Source organism: Equus quagga, chromosome 19 (genome assembly GCF_021613505.1).
Source record: "Equus quagga isolate Etosha38 chromosome 19, UCLA_HA_Equagga_1.0, whole genome shotgun sequence".
In the NCBI taxonomy this organism is placed as follows: domain Eukaryota; kingdom Metazoa; phylum Chordata; class Mammalia; order Perissodactyla; family Equidae; genus Equus; species Equus quagga.
Window position 1 is genome coordinate 13,486,028 of NC_060285.1, and position 9,685 is coordinate 13,495,712.

Sequence of the window (9,685 nt, forward strand, 5' to 3'; positions counted from 1 at the left end):
GGGGAACCAGGACCAGCTCGATTTGAAGGGATGCTGGCACTCCAGCCTTCATCCAGAGGATGGCGACACGAGGATGAGGGGGCTGGGGTCCCCGCCAAGGTGGGGAAGGGGTGCTGAAGAGGAGACGAGGGTGGCTGAACTTGATCACTGTGGCCGTATGGGCCGGAGCCAGGATCAGTGAGGGTCACTTACAGGACAGGTGGGTCTCAGCCCAGGACAAGCCAGGACCTTCCAAACACAAGCACACTTCCCGAAGGACTGGGCTACCTAATGGAACAGAACGAGGCCGTTCCCAGACGTGTCTGAGCAGGGCCCTGGTGGCCGGCTGGCTCTCTGTCCACTCAGCTCTGTGCCCAGGATGTCACTGATCCCTGCAATGCAGTGGTGAAAAGTGGAGCCAGACACAAGTTCCAATCCTGGCTCCCCACTGACTGGCTGTGTGACCTTGGGCAGGCTGGTTAACCTCTCTGTGTCTTAGTTTCCTCATTACTAAAATGGAGTGATCCTGTCCTCAACTCATAGGGCTGTTGTGAGGATAAAATGCGTTAGTACTTGGTGAGAGTCTGGACACCTGGCAGGTAGAAACTGCTCCATGAACACCATCTGGAGCCCTCTCCTCCTAGCCCTCAGCCCCTTGGCCCTGTCACTGGCCCTGCTCTGACCCTTGGTGCGGGTTTCTAGGGCTCATTCCCTGGCTCCAGATATTTCGGTTCCCCAGGCCTGGATCTCCAGCTTAATTTCGGCTTCCTTTGGTTTCTCCTGCTGGACCTGTGGTGGGCACGGCTGGTCACAGAGTAATATAGTCTCAGTTTATTATCAATCAAGAGCACGGAGGCTGGAGTCAGAGTCACTAAGTGGATCAGTTCCTTAACCTTTGAGCTCTCAGTTTCCTCGTCTATAAAATGGAAATTAATAGCAATGCTTACCTTGTCAGGTTATTCTGGGGTTATGTGGGGAAATTCATGAAAAGTCCTTATGATAGTGCCTGGCACCTGGTCAGAGTTCGGGAAGGGCTAGATGTTGTCACTGTTGTCATCGTTGCAGTTCCCAGCAGGCTGTTCACACTGAGCTGGAAGAGAGGAGTACTGGGTTCAAATCCTGGCTCTGCCATTTACTAGCTGTGTGACCTGGGGTAAGTCACTGCCCCGCTCTGGGTCTCAGAATCATCATCTGCTCCTTGGAGAAGCTCTTTTGTGGGCTGCTTTTCTGTTTTCTGAGTTCTGATGCCCTGGCCTCCCAGCTTCTTCTGACCTAGATCTGCCAACCAAAATGGCCTGGGCATCTGAGCTCCCAACTTTGGGCCCCTGAGTGTATGTGCCATTGGTCTGCACCCTAGGATCTGCCTGCCAAAGCCCAGAATGCCATTCCCACTGCCCAGAGGGATTCAGTGCTGGGGACAGTAGGGCTCCTGCACTGGGTGGGAGACTGACATAGTGGGCTCTGTGCTCTAGGCACCGAAGGCTGCTGTCAGCTCTGCTGCCATCTTTTCCAGCTCCTGTAGCTGGCTCTGTGGGTGTGTCAGCGACCGCTGAGCCTACCTTATCTGGGACAGCATCAGCCCCGGCACACAAGCCTTTAGAATTAAGTCAAGCTGCCATTCAACCTTGGGATCCATCCTACCAATATTAATTGAGCACCTCATCAAGCTAAGCACTATTTTAGGCACCAGGAATAGAGAAACAAACAAAGCTCTAGCCTCTGGCAGACTGATTACTGCTCACTGAACTCTGCTTCCCTCCCTGGAGAAGGATTGTCTTTTCCCGTCTCATTGAATTCAGGTTTGGCCAATACGACCTGAATGGGCTTATGTGTACCAGCTAGTTCATGCTTTGCCACATTCTCTTTTCCATCTGGTGCGTCACCTGCAATATTTCGGATAGTTGCTCCCATCAGCCTGGGATGATGGAGTGAGGATGATGGTAACACGGGAGCAGAACCTGCAGCTGACCCATGTTGGACAGGGTGTGAGAAATAAACCCTTGTGCTTCTAAGCCACTGAGCTTTTGGGGTTGGTTGTTACTGCAGCAGAACTTAGCTTACCCTGACGGACACACCGTTCTCATGAGGATTCTATCCTAGCAGAGAAGAGCGACAATAAATGATAAATCAATAAATGTGTAACATAGTATCAGGCACTGTGGGGACATATAAAGTAAGATAGTGGGGCAGAAAGTGACGGAGATCTATTGTAGATGGGGTGGACAGAGAAGGCCTGTGGAGGAGGTGACATTTGAGCTGAAGGAAGTGAGGGGGTGGGCCAAGTGGATAATAGAGGGAAGAGCTCCAAGGCAGAGGGGCCAGCAAGTGCTAAGATCCCGAGGTCAGTATGTGGCCCCTGTGATCAAGCAACAGCAGGGGACCAATGTGCCTGGAGTGCAGAGGTGAGGGGAGAGTGGACCAAGATGCTTTGGAGAGCAGGTGGAGGCCGGGTCATGTAGGGCCCGAGGGGCCATGATAAAGACATGGCTGGGGTTCCAGGTGGAGGGTGGAGAGCAGGGAAGTGACATGACCTAACTTACTGTGCAAAACAGGCACTCTGGCTGCTCCGTTCAGAGGAGATCTTAGGGGATGAGGGGCAAGGCAGGGGACCAGTCAGGACGCTACTGCATCTGCTGCGGTGGGAGCTCGTGGTGGCTTCAGCTAGGGTGCTGGCGAGTTGCTGATGAGAGGGGCCAGACTCAGGGCACCTTGTTTAGGTGGTGGACATTGAGGGCCGGACTGGCTTTGGTTGGAATTTCTGTCCCTGTGTTCTCCAGGGTGAACACGCATTTCCATTTATCTTTGGGTGTTGCCTCCCCATGGTTCTCCATGGTTCTCGGACTCATCTGGGAACATGCAAGGTGCAGTTGGTCAACACCATCCCACATCTCCATTCTGTCGGTTTTGAGGCCATTTGAGCGTTTTTAGTAAGAACCCTGGGAGATGCCATTGCAGCTGACCTGGAGACTATACACTGAGAAACACTGTCCTAGGCGATGCTCAGAAATCATATGATTCAGGGATCCATCAGATCCTGGGGGTGGGCCTGGAGGGTCCCAAGAACTCTCCTCTATGTCAAGAAGTCCAGTGAATGTTGGTCCATGTGGAAACTCTTCAGAGCTCACAGTGGCTGCATAATAGGCTGATAATTCTCCCCCCCAAATAGGAACCTTGGGGTAAAGGTCATTCCCACCTGATGCCCTCATCACTTATGGGGTGCAGCTTGTTTCGGGGGTGAAAGTGGGGAAAGAGGCTGGAACTGTGAGGAGGGAAATGTTGCAAAGAAAGAAGGTTTTTAAAAAGCTTTATTTTCAATGACATATAAACTTTGGTCCACCATGATTCACAGAGAAACATCCATAGCCTTGCTTCCATCATGCCAATAGGCTTTACGATATTAGAAAATCTCCTAAGATCCCGTGAGCCAGGACATCTCTCGCATTTTCATTTACTTCACGACCCCAAAAGGCCACTGCTACCCAGAGGGCAGTCCTGTACCAGGAGCAGAGGGCCCATTCCACGTTCACATAGTCATTGTCAGTCAAAGTCTATTCGGATCCAAAACGTAAGTCAAAAGGTCCAAATTGAAAGCCCTCTAACTCCTTGAGCTGGGAGCCAAATTTGAACTGTAGGTAGGAGAGGACCCAAGGAAGGTTGGCACCGGATGGTTTATCAAAGACCTCCGGGTTCTTAGCTCTTGGGGACTTCAGACAGGGTGTGACTGCCCTCATGGAGTCTCCGGTGACTCCAGGTGAGTCTGACAGGTGGCCTCCACTCTTGCAAACCTCTGCAGTTCCTTCCTCTCCATCCACCTGGGGTTAGTCTTGCTCTTGCTTTTTGAAGCCACGGAGGTCAGGACTGCGGTGGGCAGGGGTATGGGCTGGGACGGCGGTGGTGGAGGGTGGGAGGGGCAGGTGGGCAGCTGGGTGATAGGAGGAGGCTGCCCCACACCTCTGACAGGTAGTTGTTATTGTGATATGATAATAGGGAACCACTGTCTGAGTTGACACTATGGGATGGATTGCTGGTCTTCCCCTGCCCACCCGTCCTTTCCCTCCGCAGTGTCCCACATCCAGGCCCACTGACCACCCCCTCTACTGCTGCTGCCACATCCCACAGCCTTGCTTTCCAGGTAAAGCCACTCTGGAGGTGGAAAGCACTTAAGCAACCTCAGTGGCCCCCTGTGCCAGCCCGTGGGCTTGGTCCAGTTCACCCCTCCCCACCTTTAGCCAGACCCTGGTGTCACCTCTGGCTCTGAGCTGCCACTGAAGGCACCCCTAGCTGGTCTCCCAGTGACGCAGCCGATTGGAACCTGAGTTTACGGTCACTCCTGGGTTTCTGTCCTTACCCATTCCTGCCCTCCACTGTGTTATAACAACCTGCAGGCTTACCACCACTCTCCACTCCCGCCCGCGGGGACCAGACTCCGGATCATCCCCAGCTTACATAACTGGAATTTTCTTCTCGAACTTTATGCTTCTGTTCTCTCTGAGCCAGCGGGAGGCTGGACACTGGGAGGTGGTGGGCACACAAAATGAGAAAAGTGCCGAAGAGGCACGCAGTTCTATTCGATTCATTTACTGAGATCTTACCCTGAGCCCAGTGCTGGCTTAGCTGCTGGAAAACATCGATGAAGCAGACCTCACCAGGACAATGACGCCCATGACGAGTCCTTGCCTGTAGGACACTTGAGCTAGTCAGGGAGAAAAACTGTTAGAGAGATAATGCCAGTTCGGGGTACTAATTAGTCATAATAGAGAAGAACATGGCTGTGTTGGGACTCTAGAGGGACCCCCAAATTTAGTCAGGGGGCAGGGGAGGGGAGGAGGATGAGGCAGACAACCTGAAGGAGATGCTTGAGCGGATTCTCTGTGAGTCTTGGAGTCAGCTGGGTGGAAGTTTGGAGCTGAGACTGTTTTGAGCAGAGCAAAGAGCAGGAGGAGAGCCCCCGAGGCCCCAGTGGGCTGGGTTATCAGGGCACTGCGGGCAGTTTGGTGTGGCCGGAACACAGAATGGAGCGGGGAGATGTGTGCTGAACAGGGTGCCGATGCCACTCTAAGACGTTTGGGCTTTATCCTGTGGACGAGGGGTCAGCAAATCTTTTTTGCAAAGGAGCAGATGGTAGGTATTTTTGGCTTTGTGAGTCATACACTCTGTCTCAACTACTCAGTGCTGCTATCTTGGCGTGAAGGTAGCCGTTGATAACATATAGACAACGAGCAAAGCTGTATTCCAATAAAACTTTATTTACAAAAACAGGTGATGGGCTGGACTTGGCCCATGGGCTGTACTTTCCCAGCCCTGTCGTAGACAGTGGGGGACTCTTGAAGGTTTTAAGTAAGAGAGAAACAGGCTGGTTTTTAGTGTTGATTGGTTCATCGATTCGGTCATCCATTCAGCAAGCATGTATTATGCTCCTAATATATGCCAGGTGTTGTGCTAAGCCCTGGGGATCAGAGATGAAGAAGACAGAGGTCCCTGCTTCCAGAAACCCACAGTTGTGGATGGGGCGGGGGACAGACTCACGTGTAAGCAAATTGACTACTGGCTCCATGAGTATATGTCCACGTTCATGTCTGTTTTGGTCGATATTGTATCTTTAGAACATAGCACATAGTGTGTGCTCAATAAATATTTGTTGAGAGAATGAATGAATGAATGAATTCATTCATTCATTCCCCAATCCTTGTTGACTCTGGTAAGTGCTATCACAGAAGTACAGGATGCTTAGCGGAGTGAGAGAATCATTGCCACTGGGAACGTGTGTGCGTGTGTGTGTGTGTGTGTGTGGAGGGGGCGGAATTTGAAGGGTGGGTGGGATTTTCATGTTTGAGATTGGCAGGTCTAGAGGAGGAGTGGGGGAGGGGATGGGATTTGCCAGTTTCTCTTTTCCACCCTTTCTCTCCCATTTGCTTTGAGTTCTTCTGTTGGAATTCTTGCCACCAAGGTAGACGGGTCCCTAAACACCAGAGTGATGGAAACGCTCAGGAAGTATTTACGAGCTGCAGAAAAAGTCCCCCCGCCCCAAACTTCCTGAACGCTATTAATTGGGAGCCCCCTCACGCCATCCTGAATCATCTTGGCCAGCTTATCCCTCCTGTGGCTTTTGCTCTCCCTTCATTAGGGGAGGCCAGATCACGGCGTGCTGGGTGGGCTGAGTGAGTCCATCAAATGAAACGATTTTCTATAGCCACCTTGGGCCTGAGTGGACTGCTCTGTGATAATGATGCCATAAATGCAAAAGCAAATATTATTAGATTTTAGAATTGAGATTTATGGTGCTGATTTCAGGGACGTGGAGAGGCTGTCGCTCCTTGCTTTTGGGTTTTCCGAGCGTCAACCCTGAGCAGCTAGAGCCTGGAGCCATGGTGGAGAGAAGCCCAGGGCTTCCCAGGCTCCGACATGGCTCTGACCCTGTGAGGGGTCGGGGATGGTCTCCCAGGAGCTTGGACCTTGGAGTCCAACCAACTCTCTAAGCTTCAGCTTCCTTATGTGCAAAGAGGATTAATTCACTCGGTCAGTGGCTATTTACTGAGAACCTACTGCGTGCAAGCACTATGGGATACACACCTCCCAGGGCTGTTGAAGGGATTAAAAAAGATGTGTGAAGGGCCAGTTGTTGGTATCGAGTTATTTAAGTAACTCTAATGAATGATAGGTATTGCATTCCTCCTTGTACCTAGACTTCTTGCATGTTCATCATTCATTCACTAAGCTTTTTAAAAATAAGGTTGGAATTTTAGAATAATTTTAGACTCACAGAAAAGTTGCGAAGATGGTACTGAGAGTTCCCACGTACCCCAGCTTCTCCCATTGTAAACGTCTTCCATCGCCACGATGTATTTATCAAAACTAAGAAACTGACATTGGCGTATGACTATTAACCAAACTCCAGACTTTATTTGGAGTTCACCAATTTTCCACCAATGTCCTCTTTCTGTGCCAGGATCCATCCAGGCTGCCATATTGCATTCAGTTGTTGCTTCTCCCTAGTCCCCTCTGGTCTATGACAGTTTCTTAGAATACACATTTATTGAGTACTTACTATACCCTGAGCCCCCTAACCTTTTGTTTCCTCAGCTTCCCTTGCTGCCATGTCTCGGGTTTGACTTGGGCTGACACATCTGTGACTTGAGCTCACACAGCACTTTTCACATGAACATCTCAGCATAGGAACTCGTGACAAGCCCTGGACTCACAGATCTGTCATCAGCTTTTAACTCTCCCACTTGCTAGTTGCATAGTTTAGGGCAAATTACTCATCTCGGCTTGGATTCAGGAGACAGCAAACTCAAAATGCTTCAGCAATAAGGAAAATGTGGCGCCTTACATAATAGTAAGACTTGAGGTTGGAGGGGCCAAGGTTGGTTCCTTCAGTGGCTCAGTGAGCTCGTCAGAGACTCAGGTTTCTTTGGTCTCATCACTATTCCATCTTTAGCTTGTGTCAGCATCCCTCAGGGCCTCAAGATGACCTACTGCCCACCTGGATCCCCTTCCTCTGCACCTGGGAATCTGCTGGTCCATCCTGCTCTTGGGGTCACCTTGGGTAAGCTCCAGACTGGCTCTTTCCGCGTGGCCTGCATCTATCCAGCTTTGCCCACACCTCCTGGCTGTGTAGCTAGATCCTGATGTAGTGCATTTCCCTCCTCCTGCCTCACTGCCTCAGGCCAAAGGCCGCAGCCTCTCACCTCCAGTTTCTTCAGGCACGTGTCACACAGCGGTCCACGGTGTACAAATCACCCAAATCCAGCAGAAGGTCTCCCACTGGCCTCCTTGAAGCCCATCTCGCTGGGCTGGAGGTGAGAAGGAAGTACCCTCATGCCCAATTCCATTGTCTTGGGCAAGGGTCAGCTCACAGTATCCTGACAACTCTCCAAATAAAAGTCCTACAATAGCCAAAGCCTCCCAAGGCTGCTCCAATGTTTATTAGGCCAGAAGCGGGCGGTTGGCCGACGACTGAAAATCAGGTGTTCATTTACCTCCTCCAGATGTCCTGGTGGGGAGGCCCAGCACTTACCTTGAAATGTGGAATGTCTTGGCGCCTGAAATAGAAATTGAGCCAGAAAGAGCCCCTTTGCAGCACCTGCCACACTATTGTTATTGATTTTGTTGCTCTTCCCATAATGTACAGGGCAGAGGGTGGACAGGAGTCCCAGCTTCCTGACTCCCAGAGGGTCTCCTCCCCCTACCCCACGTCATCTCTCAGAGGCTGGAATCAGCTCCTTTTCTGCCCAGGAAGGGAAGCAAGCGTTTCTCAGAACACACACACACACACACACACACACACACACACACACACACACACACAGATGCTTGCACACAGGGAAGGCAATTAAAGGAACCAGTGTGGAGACACAGAGGCAGTCTGTCAACTGTGCCAAGTTGACAAATTTTGCATTGTAAAAACAAAAACAGGAGCTTAACCCCTCCCTCCCCCTGCTAAGAGTGTGACGGAAACAGCGCATCTCTCCTATGGCGGAGCGGAGGTGAGGTCTGGCAGATGGATGTGGGGCCCTGCTGGTCCAGGCGCCATTGCCCGGTCGGGAGGGTGGGGGAGACGCAGGGCGGGAGAGGCCCTCGCAGGGAGTCCAAGGGGGAGGAGGACTGACCGTTCCTGAGCACCTGCAGACACGCCGAGCAGGTGACCTCTCCCGCCTCCCTATGGCCCTACCTGCGGGATGAGATCTCTCGTCGCTCAGGTGAGGAAGCTGGCTCCCATAGTGGAGGCCAGCTCAGAGCCCCACCGCCAGACAGTGGCCCCTTGAGGGTTCAGACCCGGTTTTGTCTGGTCCTACAGCCTAGGCTTTGGGTCATAGATATCTCCTCTTCACTTTGCATTTTGACAATCTGTTCACATGTCTTCCTGGTGGGGACCTCAACCCTGCCACCTTCTGAGTCCTTCCACCTCCGCCATGTTCTGTGCCTGGCAGAGCGTGTGTTGAACAGATATTCCACAAATGGACCTCTGATGGGTGCCAGGAAATATTCTAGATGCTGAGGATTCAGTGGTGAGCAAAACGAAGTCCTTGCCCTGGGGGAGTTTCATGCTGGTGGGGAAGACAGAAAGTAGCAGGCGAGAAGCTAAGGAGGACCAACTCTGGCTGTGTGCCAGGCACCATTTACGGTCTTTACATCTTTTAACTCGTGGAATCCTCCTGACAACCCTGAGGAGTAGGTGCTGTGATTTTCTCTGAGTTAGGGATGAGGAAGTCAAGGCACTGGGAGGTAAGTAGCCCATGGCCACCCAGCCAGTAAGAAACAGCTGAGATTGGAACACGGGTTGGAACCCCTGCCCCTGGCCCCCACATCACGTCCCCTCTCCCTGCAATGGAGAGCACTCTAAGCAGAGAGCAGGTGGGCACCATGCAGGATGGAGCTGCTATTTTGTTGTTGTTGTTGTTGTTTTTTTTTTTGGTGAGGAAGATTGGCCCTGAGCTAACATCAATTGCTAATCTTCCTCTTTTTGCTGAGGAAGATTGTTGCTGAGCTAACATCGGTGCCAGTCTTCCCCTATTTTGTATGTGGGATGCTGCCACAGCATGGCTTAATGAATGGTGTATAAGTCCGTGCCTGGGCTCTGAACCTGCAAACCCTGGACTGCTCAAGCAGAGCATGTGAACTTAATCACTATGCCACCAGGCCGGCCCCTGGAGCTGCTATTTTGGACTGGGGATGGGGTCAGGGAAACCCTCTCCATGGGATATTG